This window comes from Epinephelus lanceolatus, chromosome 16 (genome assembly GCF_041903045.1).
Source record: "Epinephelus lanceolatus isolate andai-2023 chromosome 16, ASM4190304v1, whole genome shotgun sequence".
Lineage (NCBI taxonomy): Eukaryota > Metazoa > Chordata > Actinopteri > Perciformes > Serranidae > Epinephelus > Epinephelus lanceolatus.
In genome coordinates, this window is record NC_135749.1 from 38,904,987 (window position 1) to 38,921,390 (window position 16,404).

Here is a 16,404-nt window from a genome sequence, read left to right on the forward strand (position 1 = left end):
TCCCCCGGGAAGATTGTTGGTGGACTGTTGGATTGTTGGACCAGTGTGAAATTTTTTTCAAACTGGTATGATTTTAAGGCTATAACAAATTTTATACACCTGACCAAGCATCTGCTCGTAAGTGAAACATAATGACACTGTGTCCCAAAAGCAAACTGGCATCACACTTTCATCATGTTGGATCATTTAACATCAGAGCTCTCTGTCCACATTGGATACATAAAATATGCACTTGTATTACGTCATGTAAACAAACCACATAAGTAGAGTTCTCGGGGATGACGGTTTTCTGTAGGTCAGTAGCATCACCCTGATTCGCTCCTCAAAAAACCAGTTAGATTTTTCCATTAGATTTTGGATAATTGCCAAAAACAAGCTCTGTGGCACACAAACATTTATTATACATGGTAAATGGTAAATGGATCTGCATTTGTATAGCGCCTTTCTAGTCATCCAACTGCTCAAAGCGCTTTTTACACTACGAGTCACATTCACCCATTCACACACACATTCATAAACTGGTGGCCAAGACTACAATACAAGGTGCCACCTGCTACTTAGTTTTTTTTTAAGTCACTCACACACCGATGGAAGCATCATCGGGAGCAATTTGGGGGATCAGTAACTTGCTCAAGGACACTTCAGCTTGCTCAAGGACACTTCTACTCCCTTCATACAGTCTTTCCTCTTCTTGCTCGTGAGCTGTCAACCAGCTCACACCACCTCTGGCTCCTGGGCCTTTGGCCGGCCGAGACAGACCTCTTTCTCCTGGGCTGCCAATAAGCTCAGACCATTGCTCACAGACTCTCTAAACCTTAACCAGAAAGTTAGAGGTGCAAGCACAAGGTTTGCAGCTAACTTTCCAGTGACAAGGAGAACCAAGTTAAGTTAGTGTAACGGAGTTAATATACAGCATCCACTTGCCATGGCTCACACTGCTTTATTTTATTGATTACTTTCACTAAAACTGATTTATTTTATGGTCAGCGAATGCAACACCCCTGCAGACTAGGGTCGTGTACCCTGGAAGATAGCAACAGTTTGGCTGCGCTTTCTCCCTGGTAGGTGCACATGTTATCAGTTCCGGAATTTTTTTGTATTATTTATCTTAATTTTATATCTAAGGGGTTGTGTATGTTACCTTTTGTAAGACTGGAGCTCCCGATCGGTTGAGCACGTCCTTTAGTTAAGTTGACGGTGCTTATAATTATTTGTGTGTAACGTGGTTAGCATAACACAGGGTTTAGCTAACTTGCACTGCTTTTTTATTTTATATTCCCAGTGTGAGAGCGCATGTGTGTAAATGAAGCCAAGACTGACTGTACAAATATTTCAGGAGCATATCTATGTTTCCTGGGTTCTGTGTTCCCCACTTAAAGGCCCAGTGTGTAAAATGGGTTGAAAACCATTGGAAACAGTGACATCAGTGGTCAAATTCTAGATTGCAGGGCTCACTCGCTCACCCCTCCCGTCAGGTAAATGACGGTGGCCTCGTAGGGACAAAAAGCCTTGTGCACAAGTTTTTCAGGAGTAGGTCTATCTAGCGACGAGGTAAATGTTTATTTAGAAATCTAAGCCATGTTACGATATTGTAATGGATCCCTCACGAGCAGGAGACCAGAGGAGCGTTCGGGGAAAAGGCCCGTTTATTTGAGCACTCCAGAAACTCCGGTAACACTCCACTCCATCCCAAACTCTGACTCTTCTGGCGTAACAGACACACTTAATAACTTTACACACATACTCATTTACGATACTAAGTGGGGACCCCCCTCCCCTCTCTGCTCCACCAATCTCCAGCCTGCACACTGACTGACAGCGTAGCCGGTAAACAGAGCTCAGCTGTTTATTTAGCCTAGCAATATCTTCGGACTATAGCAGCTGCAATGGACGACTTTGAATGCGATTTTGAAGAGTTTCTTGTAGCGGACACAGACCCAGAGCCATACCTGTTTGAGACGGAGCATACAGATGAGGAACTCCATGTGTTTGATGCTGAGCGGGTGAGAAGAGAGGCTGAATGCACAGAATGGGATTCGGTGCTACTGCTGCCATTGTTGGGGAGATATATGAGCAGGAGGAAAAGCGCCGCAGAGAGTGCATCACAAGGAGTGAAGTTGCATCTTCTTTTCCTCGCAGATGACGGTTCGGGTTCATTCTCTCCTGTTGCGTGGTAAGTGTGGTCCATTCGCAAACTTTATAACTAAAAAACTTCTCACTACTCTCTATCACGAACTACTAACACTCTCTGCTGTTTCCTCCTCCTTCTTCCTTCCTTCCGCTGTCTTATACATGCAAAACGCGTTCTCTGGCTGGCTGGATTGTCCGCTCAGTCTGCCGTACATACATGGCGGTGCAAGATGGCAACCTCTCTAAAGCAAGGCCCTTGCTATATACAGTACAGGCCAAAAGTTTGGACACACCTTCTCATTCAATGCGTTTTCTTTATTTTCATGACTATTTACATTGTAGATTCTCACTGAAGGCATCAAAACTATGAATGAACACATGTGGAGTTATGTACTTAACAAAAAAAGGTGAAATAACTGAAAACATGTTTTATATTCTAGTTTCTTCAAAATAGCCACCCTTTGCTCTGATTACTGCTTTGCACACTCTTGGCATTCTCTCGATGAGCTTCAAGAGGTAGTCACCTGAAATGGTTTCCACTTCAGGTGTGCCTTATCAGGGTTAATTATTGGAATTTCTTGCTTTATCAATGGGGTTGGGACCATCAGTTGTGTTGTGCAGAAGTCAGGTTAATACACAGCCGACAGCCCTATTGGACAACTGTTAAAATTCATATTATGGCAAGAACCAATCAGCTAACTAAAGAAAAACGAGTGGCCATCATTACTTTAAGAAATGAAGGTCAGTCAGTCCGGAAAATTGCAAAAACTTTAAATGTGTCCCCAGGTGGAGTCGCAAAAACCATCAAGCACTACACCGAAACTGGCACACATGAGGACCGACCCAGGAAAGGAAGACCAAGAGTCACCTCTGCTTCTGAGGATAAGTTCATCCGAGTCACCAGCAGTTAACAGCAGCTCAGATCAGAGACCAGATGAATGCCACACAGAGTTCTAGCAGCAGACCCATCTCTAGAACAACTGTTAAGAGGAGACTGCGCCAATCAGGCCTTCATGGTCAAATAGCTGCTAGGAAACCACTGCTAAGGAGAGGCAACAAGCAGAAGAGATTTGTTTGGGCCAAGAAACACAAGGAATGGACATTAGACCAGTGGAAATCTGTGCTTTGGTCTGATGAGTCCAAATTTGAGATCTTTGGTTCCAACCGCCGTGTCTTTGTGAGACGCAGAAAAGGTGAACGGATGAATTCCACATGCCTGGTTCCCACTGTGAAGCATGGAGGAGGTGTGATGGTGTGGGGGTGTTTTGCTGGTGACACTGTTGGGGATTTATTCAAAATTGAAGGCACACTGAATCAGCATGGCTACCACAGCATCCTGCAGCGACATGCCATCCCATCCGGTTTGCGTTTGGTTGGACGATCATTTATTTTTCAACAGGACAATGACCCCAAACACACCTCCAGGCTGTGTAAGGGCTATTTGACCAAGAAGGAGAGTGATGGAGTGCTGCGGCAGATGACCTGACCTCCACAGTCACCGGACCTGAACCCAATCGAGATGGTTTGGGATGAGCTGGACCGCAGAGTGAAGGCAAAGGGGCCAACAAGTGCTAAACACCTCTGGGAACTCCTTCAAGACTGTTGGAAAACCATTTCAGGTGACTACCTCTTGAAGCTCATGGAGAGAATGCCAAGAGTGTGCAAAGCAGTAATCAGAGCAAAGGGTGGCTATTTTGAAGAAACTAGAATATAAAACATGTTTTCAGTTATTTCACCTTTTTTTGTTAAGTACATAACTCCACATGTGTTCATTCATAGTTTTGATGCCTTCAGTGAGAATCTACAATGTAAATAGTCATGAAAATAAAGAAAACGCATTGAATGAGAAGGTGTGTCCAAACTTTTGGCCTGTACTGTATATATATATATAAAAGCATAATTATAAGGCTACGAAAACCAAACAAATTTTATTTTATAGTGATCATACACTTGTATAAACATATTAATGGGCAGAATATTCAGATTCAGATTCAGATTGACAATAAACCATGCCAAATATTACACACTGGCTCTTTAACCCTGCAAAAAAGGTTCTATGTTCCCCGCTTGCACAAAAAAGGTTCTATGTTTCCCGGGAAGCGGGGAACACAGAACCTTTTTGTTAGTAAGTGGGAAACATAGAACTCTTTTTGGTTGAGCGGGGAACATGAAAGCTAGAACCTTTTTGGGTGGTAAGCGGGGAACATAGAATCTGGGAAACATAGGGATGACCCCAATATTTCCTCTGCCAGGTACGCTTTTTGTGTATTTTATGTTCATTTTAAAACTAAAGCAACAGTTTGGCTGCGCTGTCTACCTGTATGAGAGCACATGTGTGTAAATGAGGCCAAGACTGACTGTACAAATATTTCCTCTGCCAGATGCCGGAATAAATGGCCAGTGTCAACAGTGAGCTGATTTTTCTCATGATTATACACAACGCAAGAAAGAGAAAGTACACAACCGCTACATTAGCACCCAGCGTCTAACTCTGGAACTCAGGGACACAACAAAGACTGCTTCTGGAACCACAGCTCTTTCCAGCCTTCCTCTGCCAGCTCACCACAAAGCGACTCTTTCTTCCATCCATTCAAGGATCGGTAATGTAACAACTGGGCATAGTTTTATCACAGCTGTACAGGCTAAGCAAGACTGTTTAACTTGTTGAATGTGATTTAATGCTGTTTACCAAGTTATTGCTGTGATTGTTTGCAATTAGGTCATTGGTTAGTTGGCTTCGGCAAAGCTACGTGATGTTGGTTTGCTAATGCTGTTCACAGACAACATCTTGCATGCAGCTAAACATCCTCTGCATTGATCCAGACCCTATGCAGCACATATCGCATTCATACAGACTATTTACAAATAGGCTTTCAACAGAGCTACACCCAAAGAGGCAACTCCAAGTTCCCGCTTCTCTTCCTTTGTCTTTGTCCTGACCACACGGTCACACAAACACCTCCCCTGAAGCCATCTTTGATTCGGCCATCTTGTAGTTCTCTGTTGTCAGCCATTTTGTTTTGTAGGCCAAAGGGCCCTTTGATTACCACACCCACCTTCCTCTCTCTCTCTCTCTCTCTCTCTCTCACTCACACACACACACACACACGCACATATACACACCAAGCTTGTATATAGTTAGTTAGAATTTATGTGTTTTGTTTTGCTTTGCTACTTTATGAATAAATGTCATTTTTGGAATCATACCTGCTGTCTGTTTAATATTGCACAAGAGTGAATGAATAGTCAACCTCTGTTGTGTCAAGAACTCCAAAATCCTTAAGGCTCTACTGTTAATTTTGGTTATGGTTATTAATTTAATTATTAGCCTAATAAAATTCCAAATTGATAGTTTAGTGAATTTTATGAGACTGATATCTTTAACTGGCTATCATTTTCCCCTTTCGGGAATGGTGCCCACAAGGTGATTTGATGTAAATTAAGTCACATTATTTAGCATAAAATCTAATTTTTATTAATACTTAGGGACCTCGGCCAAAGGCAGACATCACAGGCCAACTCTTGCTGAACAGATCTTCTGAATAACTTTGTCATTACTCGAACGGTTTGGATTTTATGCCCTCTTAAACGTGACATGACCCAAAACCTCCTGACAATCTTTGCGCCACCTAGACACACTAAAATGGCCACTGCGGCCCTTAGGAATTTAGTAGAAAGATAAAATCAAAACTGGCTTGTTCGTCTCATTAAGACCTACAAATCACATGCTGACAACCCTGACCTAAATCCAACAGTAGGTGAGCTAGTGCCTCTGAAAGTAACACGAGCGAATGTGGAGAAATTGTCAGCTGTGAGCTAGAGTGCAGAGGGGTCTAAAATCGTCTACACCTTTTGTCTAGAACTGTGTACGTGAGCTTGGGGCCGAAACGGCCTGAGTCCGAGGTCCCGCCCAACGCTGCTTGCAGCTTTAATCATTAATTATTTCCAATAGCCAATTTGATACTTTAATTGGAGATCTATTACAAGGACAGGCCAGTTTAAAGACTGAAGTCCCAACCAGTGCCGTCATGTAAAACATAGCACTGGTGCCTAGATCACAACATATAGTATCCCCTCTTTTATAGTGTCACCAGAATAATTTACAACATTAATGGTGCCCCTTGGTGAGGCCTAAAATTGTTGTTCCCAACACTGACATATTTTATGTCAAAGAACAATATTAGAAAGTCTCTTCAGCTTGTGTTAACCTCAGACCTTATATCAGGAAACCAACCAAAAACCCATTCAAAAAAACCTATTGAATTTGAGACGAGGGAACCAGGAAGTGGTAAAATGTTTCCAGGTTTTAGCACTCATTCCTGGTAGACTCTATATCATCTGTTTGCTTAAAATTAGATTGGAGATGTAACCTATTCAATGTTGGGTGAGTAGTGGGGCTGACGATATAATGACTATGTCCAATATATGTATTTTCGCGCAAAATATAGACTTTGACAATACCATTAATATTGATATGGGGTCAAGTTGTGTCACATAACGCCAATCTTCCATAAAGTCATACCAGTGCTCATCTCTCCTCTCTCACACTCTCCGCACAGCTCTGCCCCACTCACTCACTCACTCACTCACCCACAAGTTCTCTAGCAACACTAAGAGAGACACAGAGCTAATCCTCTGTTTTATCTGTCTGTTAATTAGTCTACAGTGTGGCATGCTACACTAAATCAGTCTGTCTGAATGATATGACCGCAGCAGCACACGTGCAGTACAGCGCTGTGCCGCTAGTGTGTGTGTGAGGTGGATCATAGTGCATTGCTGTTCATCTTGGTAGTTGTAGTCTAATGTGTGACACTGAGACAGCACCTAGATGCAGGCAACAGATGTGTTATAAAAAAAAGCAGTGACAACACAGACGTTTCATATACAAGACGTATATAACGCAAACAGTGTGTCTGTCTCCTTCTCTACTTCGGCCTCTCTGTTGATGCTCTTTACAAAAATAAGATTAATAGCCTAACAAATAAAAAAATTAAATCATTTTCCAGCATCAAATTCATTTGAAAGGCCAAACAGATGGAAAACGACTTTTTAACTCCCTCCACAAAGATTTTTAATTGTTCCAAACCTACTTGATACTTTAGTCGTGTTTTAGTTTTGTGTCCTGTGCTGCAAAACCTTTAAACCTCTGTAGCTCCAGTGCTATGAGCAAAAAGTTAGCGTACAACCCTGCTATTTATTTTATATAATTTTCTAGTTTTTTATTTATGTTGTGCAGCTGTATATTTTCAATTAGGGAAAAATGCCTGTCTTTGCATTTTATTTCAATCATAGTCTGTTTTATAAAAGTGCTTGTGACATCTCAAATATGGCCTTGACTTGCACCTAAACATGTAGCCCATCTCGAAGAAAATACTGAGATATAGTGTATCGGCATTCAGCCTGAAAATACTGAGATATGAATTTTGACAGCAAGTTCCATCCATTCATTTTCATCCGCTTATCCAGCGCCAGGTCACAGGGGCAGCAGGCTAAGCAGAGCACCCCAGAGATCCCTCTCCCCACCAATGCTTTCAAGCTCCCTCTGGGGATCCAAAGGCATTCCTAGGCCAGATGAGATATGTAATCCCTCCACCATGTTCTGGGTCTGCCCTGGGGCCTCCTATCAGTGGGACATGCCCGAAACACCTCCAGCAGAACCACATTTAAGACTAGACTTAAGACTTTCCTTTTTGATAAAGCTTATAGTTAGGGCTGGCTCTGGCTTGTTTCGGATCAGCCCCTAGTTAGGCTGACATAGGCCTAGTCTGCTGGGGGACCTCCTATAATACACTTCTTACAATACACTGAGCACCTTCTCTCCTTCTCTCTCCTTTGCTAACATTCATGTCCCGTTACTGCATCTTGCTATCTCGGCTCTACTGCATGTCACTAACTTGGTTTCTTCTCCGGCGCCTTTGTGTTCCACTGTCTGGCAGGTTATCCCATATTGCAGCTGTGCCTGGATCATGTGATGTGGTTGTGCTGCTGCCGTGGTCTTGCCTGATGCCACCTACTGCTATTGTTATAATTAGTCATACTTCTACTGTTATTATACCCATATGATTATTATTGTCACATACTATCATATATTAAGATATACTTTCAACATATTGACCACAATAGCCGTAATTATTGTTATAATATTATTACTTAAATTAATGTTGTTGTAAGCTACTGTCATTACTGTCTGTCCTGCATCTCTCTCTGTATCTGTCTCTCTCTATGTCTCATTTTGTCATATGGAATACTGTAAATTTATTGTGTTGATCTGTTCTGTACGACATTTATTGCACGTCTGTCTGTCCTGGAAGAGGGATCCCTCCTCAGTTGCTCTTCCTGAGTTTTTTTTTTGGGGGGGGGGTTCCTTTTCTGCTGTGAGGGGCCAAAGGACAGAGGGATGTCGTATGCTGTAAAGCCCTCTGAGGCAAACTGTGATTTGTGATATTGGACTTTATAAATAAAATTGAATTGAATTGAATTAAAAAGTCTTTTTTTTTTAGGTGTGAGAGGCTGTTACACTTCAGGGTTTTTTAAAGTATTTTTAAAGCCTTCTAAGGTAGGCTTTAGGTGGATTTATTACCAGGTCTTGAGAGCCTGTCTTGAAGATGGCACCTGAGTCAAAATCTTAAGTTCTTTAACTGCCTCCCTCTCATCCATTTTTGTCTGTGTTATATGGGGGATGGGGGGATCTTTATGTGGAAATAGTAGGTCAGCGGTTGATGCCACACAGAAGTGGTATACATCACCTAAAAGCTGCAAACCTAAAGATTTATATAAATTAAGATGCAGCTCAGCTCAAATCTGGAATAAACACTGTGGGCCGAATTCACAAAAGGATTGCGTGGCTTTTGCGGCCACTAAACCGGTAAAAATGGAGCAAACAGATCCCGTCTAATTCACAAAGCACGCGCAGAGGGTGAAATGCTCCACTAACTGCGCTGCCAAGCAGATTGTGTCTCACTGCTCCGGTGTTATTTGCACGTATTTAAATGAGGTAATATGCATGTATTTGGCACAAAAAATGTGAACAAAAACGGTTCCATAATTCATATTAAATTCAAAAGATAACGAAAAAACAGCTACAAGTGAGAGGGAATAGTGATTAAGTGGTCAAACTTGGTCAAATCCACAGCCTCAACCCATCCGACACTGTTAGACTGACTCACCAGCAGGCATCACTACATGAGGGTATACAGTATTCAGTACTTTGCCAAACAAAGTCTGCCATTGTTCTGGCACGGTGTTCTTGGTGCAAAGCCAGCATTTATACTTTGCCATGTGGCTAATTGCAGTCAGGGGCAAATCAGGGGCAAACTGTACTCAGCTGCCAAACTTTGTGAGCGTGTTTGCGCTGGTATATCATTTGCGCAATATCCTCTGTGAATAGGACGTTAAGACGGAGCAAACTGCGGGTGCAAATGAAGTGCAATTCAAGGTGCTATCAGTGGGCGCAGTTCATTCTTTGTGAATTCGGCCCTGTGTTTTGTTAAGACGTCTATTCAGACTTAAAATTGAATAGGCAAAAGTATGGAGTGTACAGAGGCTTAGAACATTATGATGGGAGAATCTGAAGGCCATTTCCATGATCATTTATGTTTTATAAGTTGTGGCAGCAATTTTGGGTTGATACTAGTAGTTACTCCATTTACTAGTAGTTACTCTATATGGTTTTTTAATCACCATAGAATTGATTAAAAAAAATACCACATTGGGGCGTTGGTGGCTTAGTGGTAGAGCAGGCGCCCCATGTACAAGGCTGTTGCCGCAGCGGCCCGGGTTCGACTCCAGCCTGTGGCCCTTTGCTGCATGTCACTCCCCCTCTCTCTCCCCCTTCACAGTCATCTGTCCTGTCAAATAAAGGCTTAAAAAATGCCCGGAAAAAAATCTTAAAAAAAAAAAAAAAACACATTAAGACACCAAGTTCTCGAGAAACACTATAGAAAAATCCTTGCTGTGATTTGGAATGAAAAACTTTTCACATATGGTGATTTTTTTTATGAAGAATTGCATTTTTCAGCAATGGGACAGAGCAATTCTCTTCTGTAAACTACTGAAAAAACCCCTTATTATCAATATATCTATGAAAGCCATCCATCCTCTGAATGCTGGAGGTCTCTAGTTTGTGGCTGTAAAGTTTCATGAGACTTATCCTCATGATTATCCTAGAGATCACTATATGTACTTTTATACAGTGAGATCAAGTTTCAAAAAATGGTCTCACTACAATTAAATGGCTGCTATGGCAACTAACATCATCACACGTGATTAAAATTGGGCTTACTAAATCCACAAGTCTCAGCTTCCCAGTCAGACCCACTTTATGCAATGTGCAGAAATATTCAAAAATTCCATTTTAAGAATAGGCAAGAATAACACATTTGTACTGCATGAGAAAAGCTGCATGGTTTTTGCCCCAAACTACATGGGACTAGAAAAAAGTGGGCATATATGTAAAGGGGAGACTTGTGGGCACCCATAGAACCCATTTTAATTTGGATATCTTTAACGATGAGAGGTCAAGGGACCCCTGTGAAAATGACCATGCCAGTTGTTCCCTCACCAAAATTAAGCTTAACTTTGGAACATTTTTAACAGCCATTCTTGAGAATTGGGACAGTCATGTCTTGTCAGTGAAGATTCTCAGTCATCCAGGTCATGGTAATCATAAGTGCTATATCATATCCAACTGGACTTGCTCACGTTTCTTGAAGACGTTTCGCCTCTCATCCAAGAAGCTTCTTCAGTTCTAACTGACTGGTACAGAGTTGCAGGCTTTAAACCCCTGTGTGGGTGTGAACCCTTGCAGAGTCGTAGGGGTCACATGTGAGCTCTTAGTTTCAGAGTCGTTAAGGTCACACTTAGGGGTGGGAATCTCTAGGCACCTCACGATTCGATTCAATTCCGATTCTGAGGGCGAGGGCAACAATTTCGATTATAAAATGATTCTCGATTATAAAACAAGCCAATAAGAAAATTTACACAAGATATTGAAAAACATTATTGTAATAAAACTGGGAATACATATCCAGTGCATACAAACTGTAGGCCTATTACTTACTGCGGTTGAGATGACTACACTCTACGAGTCTCCTCCGGTCCATCCTCCTCATCCACAAATCACCGGGACTCTCCTGTCCCTCGTCGACCTCCTCGACATTTCTCCTCCAGTATTTACAAAACTATAACTGACTTTAACTATCTATGAACTATAAAAACACAAACTATTGTAAAAAAAAAAAAAAAAAAAAAAAGACGAACTACAAACTATGGTGAAAACACGACGAAAACACGACCAAAAAAACACCCAAAAGTGTTTGTTTGTTTGTTTGTTTGTTTAAAAAACTCAAAACTCTTCCACAGGTAATTGCGTCACTACCGTAATGTACTGTATATCACTGGAAAGCTCCGCTTCTCAGCAAACTAGGCCTATTACTTACTGCATTCGACACAGCTGACCATAAGATACTGCTCGACAGACTAGAAAAGTCTGTGGGACTTTCTGGCACTGTGCTAAATTGGTTTAAATCTTATTTACAAGACAGGGATTTCTTTGTGTCACTTGGCAATTATGAATCTGTGCAAACAAAAATTCCACATGGAGTTCCTCAAGGGTCCATTCTTGGGCCTCTTCTGTTAAACATCTATATACTCCCTCTTGCTCAGATTATGGAATATCATAACATCTCCTACCATACTTATGCAGATGACACACAACTTTACATAGCAGTGTCACCAGAAGACTACAGTCCCCTACATCTGCTAAATAAGTGCATTGACGAAATCAATACATGGATGTGCCAGAATTTTCTACAACTAAACACAGACAAAACTGAGATAGTTGTTTTTGGCCCCAAAGAACAAAGATCAATAGTCAGTGCTCACCTTGACGCCATGACACTAAAACCTACAAATCAAGCCAGAAATCTTGGTGTAGTTCTGGACTCAGACCTAAATTTCAGTAGTCACATTAAGACAATTACTAAATCAGCCTACTACCACCTTAAACTTATAGCAAGAATAAAAGAATTTCTGTCTAAACAAGATACAGAAAAACTTGTTCATGCTTTCATTTTCAGCAGGCTGGACTATTGTAATGGTGTCTTCACTTGCCTGAATAAAAAATGAATCAGACAACTGCAGCTCCTCCAGAACGCTGCTGCCAGAGTCCTCACCAACACCAAGAGAGTGGAGCACATTACACCAGTGCTTAAGTCACTGCACTGGCTTCCTGTGTGTCAAAGGATAGACTTTAAAATCTTGTTACTTGTCTATAAAGCACTAAATGGTCTCGGGCCTAAATACATCTCTGATTTACTTGTACGTTATGAAGCACCCAGACCCCTCAGATCATCTGGAACAAGATTACTCAGTGTTCCCAGGATCAAAACCAAACAAGGTGAAGCAGCCTTTAGTTTCTATGCTCCGCGCCTGTGGAACAAACTTCCAGAATATCTGAAGTCGGCTGAAACTGTCAGCTCATTTAAATCAGGGCTTAAAACATTACTATTTACTGCAGCTTACCAGTGAACTAGACATGTAACTTATTGTTAGGATAATCTGTAGCTATTGTTTTTATATTTGTCTGCTGTTGCTTTTGCTTTATGTTTGCTTTTTAAATGCATTTTCTGCACTGTTTTTAACTATTTATTGTCTTGCTTTTAGCTTTTGTTTTTAAAGATCTCAAACAACCCCTAACCCTAACCCTTCTTGGATGAGACGCTAAACGTCTTCAAGAAACACAAGCAAGTCCAGTTGCCTACGATATAGCACTTATGAGACAATCATGTCCTATCTAAAAACCCCTTTAATGACAACTTACCAACACACTACTTCCATTTTTGTAGTGAAAGCTTATTTTTAAATAATTGATATATCTTAAATAGATATCATTTATAAAATATTTTTTAACTGCTTTCATTTTTTTTAAACTTCTAAACTTGCCCTGTGCCAGAAAAAATAGGCTTGTCCCAGACAAGAATTCACAACTTCAAACAATTAAAATATTGGTTTAAAGCCTTCAAAATCTAAAACTAACAGTACATTCTGATAACATTGGTGTAAACGTGTACTGCTATACTCATCTTTGTTTTAAAATACATTGTTCTGTGAAAATGTTGGCCCTTTAAAGATGTGTCCAAGATTTTCGTCAGCTCCATCAGATTTCTACAAAACCATAATTAAATCAGGTATAAAAGGGGTTAGCTACTGTATATCACAAGGACTTCTGTCTCACTTCCTGGTTTGGAGAAAGGTGAGAATCCTGCTCAGGTACTGGTAAGCTTTCTATTTTTTGATAAATTCATTAAATAATATTGCTATCAGGTGTGTCTCAATCATAACAGGTCAACTCTGTAGCCCTTCTAAATCCAAACTGGATAAAAATTATGGTTTAAAAATGAATATTTTGATTAGCAATAAGAGATGTCTGAGCAACTTTGAAAAATGAAATGGCTCCTCACTATGACTGCAGTGAAATTTTTGTCAACTCTGTCAGATCTTACCTCTGACATCTGTCATGTCCAACATTTAAGAAAACATTATATCACTGGGAGGCTGGTCCATTACAAGGTTTAAGAGTCAAGACTTTGATCCATTAGAAGAGATTTTCCAGCCTAATTGAAGAGTGAAAATAGAAATCCTCCCAGAAGTAAGGTTTTATCTCTGCTCTCAAGAATGAGTGTCAACCACCTTCCCAACAAACTAGCATGACATCGTTGGTATCAATCGATTCCTGAGGTCTCCCAGTTTAGTGAGCTGTATTTGTTTACATTCAGTCAAACTGCCTATTAAAAGTGTGCTGAATTATCTATTAGCACATGGGTATGGAAATCTAGATGCCTAAATGGCCACTGGATCATACCTGAATATCACTGCCATATTGGAGAGAGCAAGACTTACTTGTTAAATGGCAATAAACAGGAGCTGCATTTTTTTCTGGACAGAGCATAATAATGTTTAAATTTCTCTATAAATTGCAATTACCCAGATAGCATACATACATCTGGCTGACGTCGGCCGAAGGACGACACATCGGCCCTTAATTTATAACGTCTGGCGGTGTCGGCCGTATGGGCAGATATTTAATACTCTTTTGTCCCAGCCCATCAAACGTCTCTGTTACGTCGGCTTTGGGTCGGCCCATACCTGCCCACATACGGAAGTCACCACGGAAGGCGGAATTTCATCTCTGCGGTCTTTGTTTAGAACTGAGCTCGCAGGTCGCAGCATCTCATCGCAGTTGGTTTCAGGTAAGCTAACTGGAATAAATTGGCAGAAAATAGCTATGTTGTTTATTTTGTGACCGTTAAAAGAGGTTCCTGGTGAGTGGTGAGGCTCGACTGGGTGTATATAGCACAGGTCCCCACCAGCTAACGTTATCTTTCGTTAGCTGTTAGCTAGTTTAGCTCATGTTAGCTAACAGGCTACAACTGTGGTGTTTTCATTTTATTTTCCCTAGTTGACTTTATCTGCTTATCTGGTTATCGTGAGCAGTCCTTTTGGGTTAAAGTGGAAGTGCCCAGAGCTCCCACCCGTGGTCCCAGACAGGACTCGAGACTTAGGATTCAATCACCTATGGTCCCGCCCGGCCTGACCTCCGCGGCCCTCCCTGGACGGATGCTCAAGTGTGGGTGAGAGGAGCGGAGAGGACTGCGGAGGTCAGGCCGGTCAGGCCGACACTGTGTATCCCAGAATGGGTGCTCAAGTGTGGGTGAGAGGGGCGGAGAGGTCTCCTCCTCTGCAAAGCAAACAGACCCGGTGGCTACAGGTAATAGCGCAGTTTTGAAACCACTGTTCTTCCGAGATGATGGACTGATTGTTGAGCTGCTGTTAACGGAGTTAATGGATCCCGTTATTTAACAGTTTCAACACTAAATTAAGCAGAGTGACGGACCCAAAGCCTTCAATCTAGCTAAAAGACAGCTAACATGCTAAAAAAAAATAATAATAAAAAAAAATTACAGTGGTGAAGTTGGGATTTGTTTCTTGAAGTTATGTGCTTATCATATTTCCTGTCTCTTGCAGGCTGCCAGGAGAAGCGGACTGGCCGTCAGATATTGTTTGTGGAAATTTGAAAATAAAGTTTCTCAAATTGACTTTTGTCTCTTCATTGTGCACACTTACACAGGAAATAGAGTAACCGTTAGCTATTGCTATTGGAATGTTAGCACTGATTTCTCACATTGGATGGCGAAATATTTGTAGTTTGAAAGGTCCGACCTAAATGAATAAAGGTCGTAGTTAATGAAGCATATGAATATTAATAGAAAGAGTACCCACTGAGCGCAGCTTCGTTTATTGATTGTTTGAACGTTGCGTGGTGGTCATTTTCGATTAAAGGCTGACGTCTCAGCGATGTATTGGCAATGAGCAAACACTCCCTGCTGCGTCTTAACGATCTAAACTTGATACATCGGGCCGACGTCGATCAGTCGGAAATCCAGAGTTCTCATGAGAGCACAATTTGAATTTGCTTAGCAAGTCACTCTGGCAATCAGTAATGATGCTCATTACCCATGCCATTGTAGCCGAGCTGCACCAATCACATCGGTGTATCTGATATAGGTGGGCCAGAGGTGAGCTAAACAGATGACAACAGCGCTGCGACGATGAAGTCCAGAATCAGTCAGTAAACATTGCAAGATGGCTACGGATGAACACCAGTTGTTTGAAACAGCTTTGGCCGCTACAATGAACGAGTTAGACTTGGCTTTTTCTCTAAAAGAGGAACAGAAGACGGTGCTCGAGTCTTTCCTTTGCAAGAAGGGAGTTTTTGCTGTTTTGCTGACCAGATACGGCAAGAGTCTAATCTACCAGTTAGCTCCGTTGGTAGCGCTCTGGATACGTCACCCCGTGTATTGTTCTGATTGGTTGTAGTGTTATCCAATTGCGTGCAGTGATATTTTCAAATGCATGCTTGGTACTGCCCCTCGAGTTGGGCCATTTTCATTACTCATAGCCAGACCCTAAATCTTTCTAGATTTGGGTCTGGATTTCCAGGCTACAAAAATCTGGCTCAAAGTGCAAAATACTGGACTTCTTCTTTAAGGGTGTGGCTGCATGAGTGACAGGCTCTCTGTTAGGCGTCGCTCCAGTGTATGAGTTAGATCCACTCTCTTGGCCAAATATGGTCACTTCTGGCTCCAAAAAACCCCCAAAAAACAAAAAAACCCCACAAGATGGCAAAAGCTAATATGCCGAACTCGGGCATAATGACAGTTCACAAACCAGTGGGTGATGTCACAGTAGCTACGTCAGTTTATACAGTCTATGAGC

At 41.6% G+C, this 16,404-nt stretch overlaps 1 long non-coding RNA gene across 2 annotated transcripts in view; it reads right to left on the reverse strand.

The window, feature by feature from the left end:
- LOC117264136 (uncharacterized) overlaps nt 1–16,404 on the reverse strand; it is a 217,419-nt gene that overhangs the window by 21,354 nt on the left and 179,661 nt on the right. The gene's annotated exons all lie outside the window — the stretch shown is intronic.